The sequence below is a fragment of the Scleropages formosus genome, chromosome 23 (assembly GCF_900964775.1).
Source record: "Scleropages formosus chromosome 23, fSclFor1.1, whole genome shotgun sequence".
NCBI classification, from domain to species: Eukaryota; Metazoa; Chordata; class Actinopteri; order Osteoglossiformes; family Osteoglossidae; genus Scleropages; species Scleropages formosus.
In genome coordinates, this window is record NC_041828.1 from 13,587,434 (window position 1) to 13,597,906 (window position 10,473).

Below are 10,473 nucleotides of genomic sequence, written 5' to 3' on the forward strand. Positions count from 1 at the left end.
TTGGGGAACGCTGTGAACGCAGCTCTGTCTCTGCGAGGTTCCCATCTTCTCCCCGTGTCTGTCCTCTGGGTGCTCTGGTTTCCTCCCACAGCCCAAACACACGTGCTCCAGGCGAACTGGAAATTGCCCTCGTGCGTCCCTGCGCGTTTCCCCTGCAACGGGCCGGTGTCCTTCCCGGCGTTCCCCTCCAGGCCTCATGCCCAGCGATTCTGGGACAAACCGCCAGGACCAGCGGTGAGTGAGAGTGAGTGAGAGAGGGGGGTTCTTCGGTTTACGGGATGAACTGGTTGACAGCTGGTACTGAATAGGAGCGCGTGGAAAGAAAACAGTTAAACTTTGCCTTAACGTTAATTAGTTTTCAGTTAATGAAACCTGAAAGTTTCACAGCGGTGCCGATGCATCGAAAAGTCTTACAAGCAAAGCGCGCATTTTGTAGCACGTTTTCGCATCGGCCCGAAAGTAAACGTTGACGGACGCGTGTGGGACGAGTCGGTCGGCGATGAGGATGCCAACGGGAGGTCGTGCCCACGACATGCTTTTTGTTTCGGTCATTTCGAGCGATTTCTACGACGTTTCGTGCGGTTCGAGGCTGGCAGATGGATGATAATGAATGTTAAGAGATACGTTAACGCCAAGGCCGTACCCCCTTGCTCGCACCCTATGCGTCCAGGCTGTAACCCTTTTTTCCAAAGTTACACACAACGTCAGACTTGTAGACCAAGCTGCTTATAAGAAGTGATAGAGCGGGACGTTTTTACTGCATCGCCGCACCGGGAACAGGGATTCAAGCCCAGAACCTTCCGACTGCAAAGCAGCAGCTGCGGGCACCAGAGCGGCTCCTACAGCAGCTGCGTTACGGTCTCGGAGTTCTTGTTTCTCTCTCTGCTTCGCACCTCAACTCGTACCTGCGGTCTTCGGGCGGCGGAACCGGCGAGCCCTCCTCTCTCGGTTCGAAAGACGACCCTGCGACGGACCGGCGTACGCGCCCCGACGAGCCTCGCGTCCCGCGCTTCCCGGATAGGCTCCGCACCACCGCCGCCCCGGCGCGGGCAAGCGGTTCGTGATCGATGAGCGAGTTTCAAACCGACGCGATCCCAAGTGAAGCCTGGACTTCTCCAGCCGCTCTACTTTTAAACGAGACGTTCGTTCTAAATGTTTAATGGCTCTGAACACACTCAGGGACTCGTGTCGTCTGACAAACAGGAGAGGCATAAAAATGCCCAATTCACACTTTGTGGAAGAGAAATGAGAGGTGCGGCTTCTTCCAGCAGACAGTTTTAGCCAAAGTAGTTATGATATATTCGAAAAGAAATTGTCACGTTTGAAAGGCCAGGACGGTCGTGGGCTTCTCGATGCACAAAATGACAAAAACGTGCTCGTGCAACGGAATGACGAGTCCTTGGAAATTGTTTTAATCTATTCTGAGAACGGAAAAAGCGACAAAAATATTTTTTTATCCTTGTTTAATATATAGTCTTTTAACTCGTGACGTTTTGGTGTCGGGTCTCTCTCGTTTTATTTTATTTATTTATTTTTAAAAAGAATTCATTGCAACGCTTATGAAAAGAAATTTTTAAAAACGGAACATGCTGTGGAGCTCATATTCATTATTAAAATTAAATCTCGCCTTGCTCGTGAACACATCTGTCAGCAATACTGCTGCTGGTGCACTTTCTCCGAGGTCTCGCTCTCCTCCCCTCCTGACAGGGGTCCCGTCCCGTCCGCAGCGGACTCCTCAGCCCATCCTGCCCTCTGATGGCGGTTAGTCTACCCATCACCAGGTCCTGACCTCCGTTCTCCCGCTTTCAGAATCGGCGCGGCGTCACGGGTCGAGTCCCTTAATTCACCTTCCGCTCCCCGCAACGGACCCCCAAGGAGGCCGACGCTCCCACCCGCAGACCGGTCGGCGGGCCGGTGAGCCCCGGCCTGGCGGCAAACCTCCCTCTTGAACCACTTCGTCAAGTCCAGCAAAGAGCCACAGGCCTCATTACCGGCGGAAAATGATTTACGTAGGGCTCCGGCAACGCGATGAGGGCTTCCTCCGAGATATTTTAAGTGAAAGGGGCTTCCTGCATAATGTGAATTTCAATAATGGCCTTCTCAAAAGAAAAGGTTTCTCATTATGGGTCAATTTACTTTATGGCTTCCAATTTCGTGAAGAACACGTCTTCATTCTTTTGACTCCCTTGAGACGGCGGGGAGCAGCGCAAGAATTGCGGTCTGAAATGAGGCCGTGCTTCGCTCCGGCCGATGGCAGCCGCTGCTGCGACTGCGACATTTTGTCACTTCGATCGATGGGCCGAGACCGAAAATAGGACCACCCTACCGAGTCGCCGCACGTACGGATGCTCCAGGGTGCGGTAAGCCCGGACGGGGCGGCGGTCGGTCAAAAGGCGCTCGCTCGTGGACGCACGGGCACGTTCACGGAGTACAAACGGTCCGGAGAGCGACATTCACCCGGACAATGTTTCTTTAGAAGGAGAAATACCGGAATACTCAGAAGGAAAACCCACACCAACACAGGGAGAGCTTTTTTTTTTTTTTTTTTTTTTTATTACGACTCGTCTCATGCTTTTATCCAAATTTTACTGCTGGCTATTTTAGCAGAGCAATTAAGGCTAAGTGCTCTACTCAAGGGTACGACGGCAGGGCCCCCCGCTGAGATGCGAAACGGCAGCCTTCGGGTTATGGCGCCGCGGTCCCAGATTGGCCGATCGCTGAGGATGGGGGAGGGTTGAGCTGGAACCTACGACCCCGGAGCTGTGGAAATAAAAGAAAAATAGCTTTCAAAGGCTTAACCCGTTTGCGGGAAGGTGCGGCTGCGGGTGAGACGGGGCAGACTATCGCAAGCGACGGCCGCCCGCTAAACGATGCGCAAATCGTGTCGGATTAACGGCTTCCCCAAAGACGGCTTTTTTACCGCGTTGTTCCCCACTCGGCGCGATCTCAAGCGGATGTTCTGGTGAACCTCCATCGCTGACACTCTGAGACGCGCACACACGGAGAGGTGACAGCAGTGATTTGGCGGCAGATAAAGAGTCCGTTTGCGGTAATTGGTTCACATCGCAGCTCTTAATTACTCCAATGAGCAGCTCTGCACTGTGACTTGACTTAGGATTTTCAGAGTAAACACTGAACACACACACACGTTGGCTGAAGCTGCTTGTCCCAAGCAGGGTCACGGCGAGCCGGAGCCTAACCCAGCAGCGTAGGGCTGGAGGGCGAGGGGACGCACCCAGGACGGGACGCCAGTCCATCACAGGCCACCCTAAGTGGGTCTCGAACCCCAGACCCACCAGAGAGCGGGACCCGGCCAAACCCGCTGGTGGGGACAAGCCGGACATCGTCGAAATGCGCAAAGAGTGTGGGAGCGAAGAGCCGGGAAAGCGCTGGTCGCTCCCCTCGCTTCTTGACGGTTCCTGCTTTGTTTAGGCCCAGGAAATATTGAAGTCGAACATTCTGCGCCCCAGGAAATGTTCGCCGAGCCTTTTTCTCCCAGTTATTGTTGAACGGTATCGACCGTCTTTGCGGCTCACGTTTTGTCCGCCGCGAGCCTTCTCTCTGTCCATGGGCGGTGGTTTTAAAAGCAGCGCTGTTCAAGTTAACGTCTTTGCCGCTATTGATGAATTTGATTGCCCTGTCGATATCTTGCAGGCTGCGACAATTATAATGTGTCACTGGGTGTGGGGGGGGGAGAAAATCATGCCCAGGGTATAAAATTGTGGTTTATTATTTTCTGGGATATTATTTCTTTGCTCAGCCGATGCTTGACGTGAAAGAACGTGCTTTTTTTCGCTCACGCGTTCGGATCTGCGATCGCACTGCCGGAGCTCAAGGACGCGTTGCCATCGGGCACCGGCAGTAAGAGGGAGCGGCGCTTGAACCGCCAGCGGTCGGGCTTCCGGGTCCATACGCTGAACGGTAGAGTACGGCGCCGCGCTTCCTCACGCAGGGTACGTGGCGGCAAAGGAGGTGTCGGAGCGTCTTTGGCGAAACGGGCCGTTGCGTGAAATCCGGAACCAAGCATGCTTTAAGGTTAAATACTGGGGTTTTCTGGAGTTTTTCTTTGTCCGAATGCTTGTAGATGAAGAATAAACTAGACGATGTTTCACTCGCCGTCATGTTGAAATTGCGATGTTGCATCACGTTCATGTGGTGAAATTAGTGCCTTGGACTCTTGGCATCTGGACAGGTTTTAATTGTTTTTCCGTGGCTTTTCCCCGGTGCATCGTCCACACACACACACACACACACACACACACACACACACACACACACACACAGAGGCTATTCACTTCTGTCGAATGGAGAGACACAACCCTTGAAAAATAAGCTCGGCCCTTTAATCATCCATAAAAATCGACTCTAGATGATGCGCTTATGAATTTTGCACTTTTCCTACAGGTTAAAATGACATGTTTGGAGACTACAGTGGGGTTCATGGTCTAAGTTGGCAAGATATTCATTAACAATGGTTGTTGTTCATTTCTTAATTCATGGACATTCAGACCCTGACAGTTACCAGCGCTACAACCGGAGCAGAACCGGAACCCCGTTGTGCTGTAAAGGAACTGAACGGCCCAAATATTTCTTTCCTTTGGGCTTTTCTTGTGTCAGGTTGCTAATGCATCATTATTCTTATTTCTTTTACAAAAAAATAAAATAAACTCTTCGGAAGTTTCTTACTTTTTCTAGCAGGGGGGCGTGGTGGTGCAGCAGGTTTGGGCAGGTCCTACTCTCTGGTCGGTCTGGGGTTGGAGTCCCGCTTGGGGTGCCTTGTGATGGACTGGCGTCCTGTCCTGGGTGTGTCCCCTCCGCCCTGTGACCCCATATGGGACAAGCGCTTTCAGATGGTGTGTGTGTGCTATTTCTAGCACAAAGATCTGTGCGATGCCGTGCTCTCAGCTGCAGGCTTGTTGAGAAACACCTCATCGGGAGTCATTTCCACCCCTCCGGGGAAACGCTAACGCAGCGGGACGATTTAATGAAACGAGAGCACAGGGCTGCTCCGGGAGCACACGACGAATCTCCGTCCACCGCTGGGCTTTGTACGCATCCTCGAACCCATGACCCGGCACGCTCCTTTTTCCCTCTTTTAACAAAGGCTCTGCGATGAGCTGAGCGCAGAAGGTAAAGCGGAATGAAATCACGTTGAAGGCAACACAGCCTCGTCTCGTGAGCTTAACGGTCGGTGGCCGCGAGGTGCCCGACCGCTCGTTCCGCTCAGCGAAGCGGGGCCTTTCGCCCTCGTGCTGAACCACGTATCTGCATGCGTTCGCGTTTCCTCACCATCCTTTCCCTCTCTCGGATGACGTGGTTCGGCGTTTTCCTTTTACGAATTAAAGCAAATTAACCTTCTCTTGCTTGATTGTCTCAATAAATGAAGTTAACGCTCAATCGGCCTTATATGTGTCACCTGTGGAAAAAGCGGCACCGCTTACTAGTCCCTCGTTGTCTGGAGTCGCTTGAGAGGTTTAATTTTATTTTGTTTTGTTTTATATTACATAAGAAAGAGTCATGGAGAGCAGCTCATTCTTTCTACTCGAAGGGCCGGGATATAAACCACACGCTTGTTCCCTTCCTTGTCTCGGCTGATTGCCTTTGTAATGATATTAATAATAATAATAATAATAATAATAGTGAGCGAACGAGCGCAAGGAGTCCCAGCTGCTCCAGGTTTGACTCATTTGTCACTTGTTGAGGAAGTTGTGCTCTCCAAACCGGGGACTTGTGATTAACGGGGATTGGAAAAGTGTTCTGGAAACAAGGAATGATGAAACCTCTTTACACCCATTTACTCTTCAGTGCAGCACAAGAGCTCAGGAGCTGCAGTTTGTAGAGCGGTGGAGAGTAACTTGTTGGCTTGTTCACCCACTGAATTATCTGTTTTCTGAGCTTGAAAGGAATCCGGTCCGGTGAGGCTGTAATTGCGTTCTTATTAGCTGCCCTTTTCCACACTTTTTTTTTTTTTAAATTTTAATTTTTACCATAAAAACACAAGAAGTGGAGAAACATGAGTCTGAACAACGTCTGCTCGTGCGGAGGAATCCAGCTACTTGGAAGCGTCGATCGGGACCCTGCGGACGTGCCGGTGAGTAGCACGGCCGCTCTACGCCGCACGCGTAGATGTTTGTGCGCGAAGGAAGGGGTTCGGCTCAGCTGCCTGCGAAACGGGACCACCGGCCGAACGTGCGAACTTCGAAGAGCGAGGAGGAAGTCTCCAAAGGTGGGATTTGACCCACGCTGCGATCATGGATGCTGTCACGCTGCGCTCCTAGGGTTCACGGTGAAGCTCTAACCGCCGCGCCACCTACTGCCCACGGAGGACGGGCCGGTTTGGGTGGCCGTGGATTGAGAAAGATCTTACCGCCAGCTCCGCCTGCGGCGCAAAGCGTGCTGAAGACGGCCTGTCGAAGAGCAGGCGTGGCAACGGGCCGCGCTCGGCGTGGACCTGGTGACTGTATCACGGGGGGGGGGGCTAGAACCGAAGTGGGCTCTGCGAAGCGTGCGGTGCCTGTAGGCACCCCGCGGCGCATCCCCGCTGCGAGCAATAACCGGCTCGACGCCGCTTAACGAGGTGCGGTCGGCGCTTAGTCGGCGAGGTTGTAGCGCGATGGGCCTCCGCTCCGCTTTCGTGTCGTCCCGAGCGTCGCTTTTCGTCCGTGCCGCGGTCCCGCGTTGGCAAAGCGACGCCCCCGTCGGCTGCGCCAAGTCACTTGTTGCTCCCTGCGGTGGTGCTGGTGACGAACCAGCTGAGCTCCTCTACAGGAGCGGTCGATACTGGGGAAACTGCGGACCGGACCGGACCTGACCGGCACGTTGTGCGGTCGGAACCCGGCGTGGATGTCCTGTCGAACCCTTCGGGAAGGTGTGTAACCGCAACTGCTTTGACAAAAGGCCTAGTGTAGCGGCTGGAGGAGTTGCCTTATGATCGAAGGGCTTGGGTTCGAATCCTTGAATTACTTCAGTGTAACACTCCTCTCCTTGTAACATGCATCATGTAACATGTACTTCAAGTCAAAGTGGCTTTATTGTCATTTCAACTATATGCAGCTGGTATAACGTGCAGTGAAATGAAACGATGTTCCTCCAGGGCCAGAACAAGTATATTACAATATATCATATACAATAAAAACATTTACAGTATAACACATCTTGTTAAAAAATGTAAACATAATTGCAAAGGGAATGGAGTTCAGTCGAGTACAGTGTGTGTGTGTGTGTGTGTGTGTGTGTGTGTGTGTGTGTGTTGAGGAGTCCGAGGGCTTGGGGAGAGAAACTGTTAGACAGTCTGGCCGTGAGGCCCGAACGCTTCGGTACCTTTTGCCAGACGGCAAGAGAGCGAAGAGTTTGCGTGAGGGGCGTGTGGGCTCATTCGCGATGCCGGTGGCTTTGCGGGGGTGGGGGAAGAGAGACCCCCACGATCTCGGCTGTCCTCGCTATCCGCCGCGGGGTCTCGCGATCCGAAACGGTTCGGTTTCCCAACCGGGCGGCGGCGCGGCTGCTCGGGATGCTCTCGACGGTCCCTCCGCAGAATGCGGCGAGGACGGGCGGTGGGAGACGGCCCTATCTCGACCTTTGCGGAAAGTAGAGACGCCCCTGGGCTTTCTTGGCTGCGGAGCTGGTGTCGAGGGACCGGGTGAGGGTCTCCGCCAGGTGGACACCAAGGAATCTGGTGCTGTGGATCTTGAGCAGAGAGTGAGCGCTTTGTGCTCTCCTGAGGTCAACAACCATCTCTTATTTTGCCCACGTTCAGGGACACGTTGTCGGCTCTGCGCCGGCCCGTTAGCTGCCGCGCCTCCTCTCTGGAAGGTGGCTCGTATGGGAATTGAGGGCCGCCAGGTGGTGTCCTCGCTACGGCTCTCGTCTAGCATCCTGAAGGCTCCCGGTTCAAATCCCGCCTCCTCGCGTCGCGGCCTCGAACGAGGTATCGACCCTGAACCGATACGGTAAAAATTCAGACCGTAATGCTGTATAAATGGGCGAGTAGCGTAATACGCTCACGCTTTAACGCTAAATCGCGTAGCCGAAGAAACGTGCTAAACAATGGCTAATATATGAAATATAATCCTTTGCGATGAAAGAACTGCTCTTGATAAGAGCATCTGCTGAGGAAGTAAAGATGTCCTGTACTCAAAAGGAACTTTCTTCCTTAATTTTCCCCTTAGTCCAATGGTTGTCAAAGGAGAGGTGCTGCACTGAGACCCTTTGCACCAGCTACAGTTTTGAGTTTAGCAGTTCAGTACAAGTTGATGTATAATGAGTGTAAAAAAGCCAAACGCAAAGACGGCGTGCAATGGCTTTGGGCTGCAGCGGTGCGCTGACACCAGGGTCGCGTTCCGGAAGCTCCGGGCACCTCTGGGGTCGCAGGGCGGTTGGAGGCGTTTGGCTTCGCTGAAGCTCCTGCATCTCGGCAGCTTCCACAGGGCCTCGTCCCAGCTGAGGGTGCTGGCTTTCGACTCGCTCGCAGGTTTCGCGACTCTTTACCCGTTTGTACGGCCGGGCAATGTTACCGGAGCGCTTCCGATAAGCGCCTTGCTCGAGGGAACTGCGGCTGGAAGCGGGAATCGAACCCGTGACCTTTGGGTGCGAAGGCAGGAGCTCTAAGGACGGTGCCGTCGGTTCTCCCCTGCTCTTCTTTTAAGGTCCCTGAGAGCCGGAGCCAGCGGTGACGACGGTTTCCCCTACGGCGATGTAGCGGGTCCTTCTCGCACCGGTTCGCCGTCCTCGCGGGACCCCGGTGCGGCTCCGTCTATTCCGCATTTCTTTCCTCCTCTGCTTTTCGCCAGAATTAATTTCGCCTCCTTTGCCGCGGCTCCAGCGGCGCCCGTGTTCTGCCCGCGATTTGGCCCGGATGTTCCATAAATTATAGCTGTAACGGGAAAAAGGTGTCTGGTACAACGCGCGGATGTGGACAAGAGTTAATATCGAAGCGAACGTAGTATTTAGCGCCACTTTACGGCGGAAACGAAGAGCTCGTCTCTCCGCTTGCGGGAGCCTCTTCGCTTTGTTTATAATGAGCCTCGGCCTTTCTCTCCTGAGCCTTTTCCTGCACCGCGGTCCGTGAAGGATCTCGAGATGATTCCTGTAAGAAAGTGACCGATGGAAGCTGGCCAGTTATTTACCCCAGAGACCAACTCTTTTCCCCCCCCAGGTCACTTCAGTAAATAAGTCCAGTTGCACAAGGAGGTTGACAGATACTTTTAACATGAGCTTCAGTGTGTGTAGATAATGCCTCTCTCTCTCACACACACACACACACACACACACACACTTTAATTAATTGTTTAATATTGTTGCTGAAGCTCTTTCCCTCTAAAGTGACTTACAGTATCAGGTTTGTACACTTCAACCATTTATACAGCAGGGTAAATTGTAATTTACCCTGTTTCTAAATCATTGTAATATTTAGACAGGGAATGAACATTCCACACCTCTGGGAGTGTAGTGGTTGGAGCTGCTGCCTTTGCACCTAAATGTTGTGGGTTCAAATCCCGCCTCCAGCTACAAGGTCGATATAAGTTACTCCAGTAAAATTACCCAGCTGTATAAAGGGGTAAATAACTGTAGGTACCTTAACATTGTAAGTTATGTTGGACAAGTGTTGAATAAATCTTAAGAGGTTTTATTAGGGGGAGAGGAAGGACCACTTGTTATACCCTTGACATCAAATGTAGGCGGACTTTACATAGAAGTGATGAGAGTAGTGTGTGTATTGGGGGGGGGTCATCAGTAATGGGTTTAGGTCTATGCTGCTGGACTGCGATATTGATCAGCTGACATCACAGCACTTTTTTTTTTCTTTTTTTTTTCCCTACACATCAGATTTGTCTTTTTAGTAAGTGCATCAGATTCTATTTGCATATCTCACACACAGCACACGATGTATAAAAAGCGGAGCAAAACCCACAGGTGTGGAATGTGACGCAAATTAGACACATCCTCCCACTCGCCTGCTGGGGACCATGCTGTCGGTGGTCTCTCTTGTGCGGAACGTCTCTCTGACCCGGAGCCCTGAGAATTTCCCCGCAAGCGAGCAGTGCAGACGGTGCGTATCCCCTAAACCAAGCGTCCACAGCAAATGTGTCGGAGGACCATCTCGCCGAAGGAGATCGTCGTCGTGTGTGTGTGTGTGTGTGTGTGTGTGTGTGTGTGTGTGTGGCAAAGGGGGGGGAAGAAAAAAAAAATCTTACCGTGTGTCACAGCAGCATGAATCGGATCGCGTCCCAAGTTGTGAGCTGAAGGCCAGAAAAAGAAACCTCAAAAACGGCATTGTGATACGAAGTTACAAAAGCTCTAGGGAGGCACTATAGAAGTATAAAGGGAGACTGAAGTGAGATCAGTGATGGTTTTGTGACGGCGGACCGACTCCTTCCTGTTTATTTCTCGCTTTCCTTTGTTTTCAGCTGACACTTTGACCGCTTTGTGTGTCTTACACTCGTGTTCTAGAGGTGAATTTGGGCCCGGATGCTC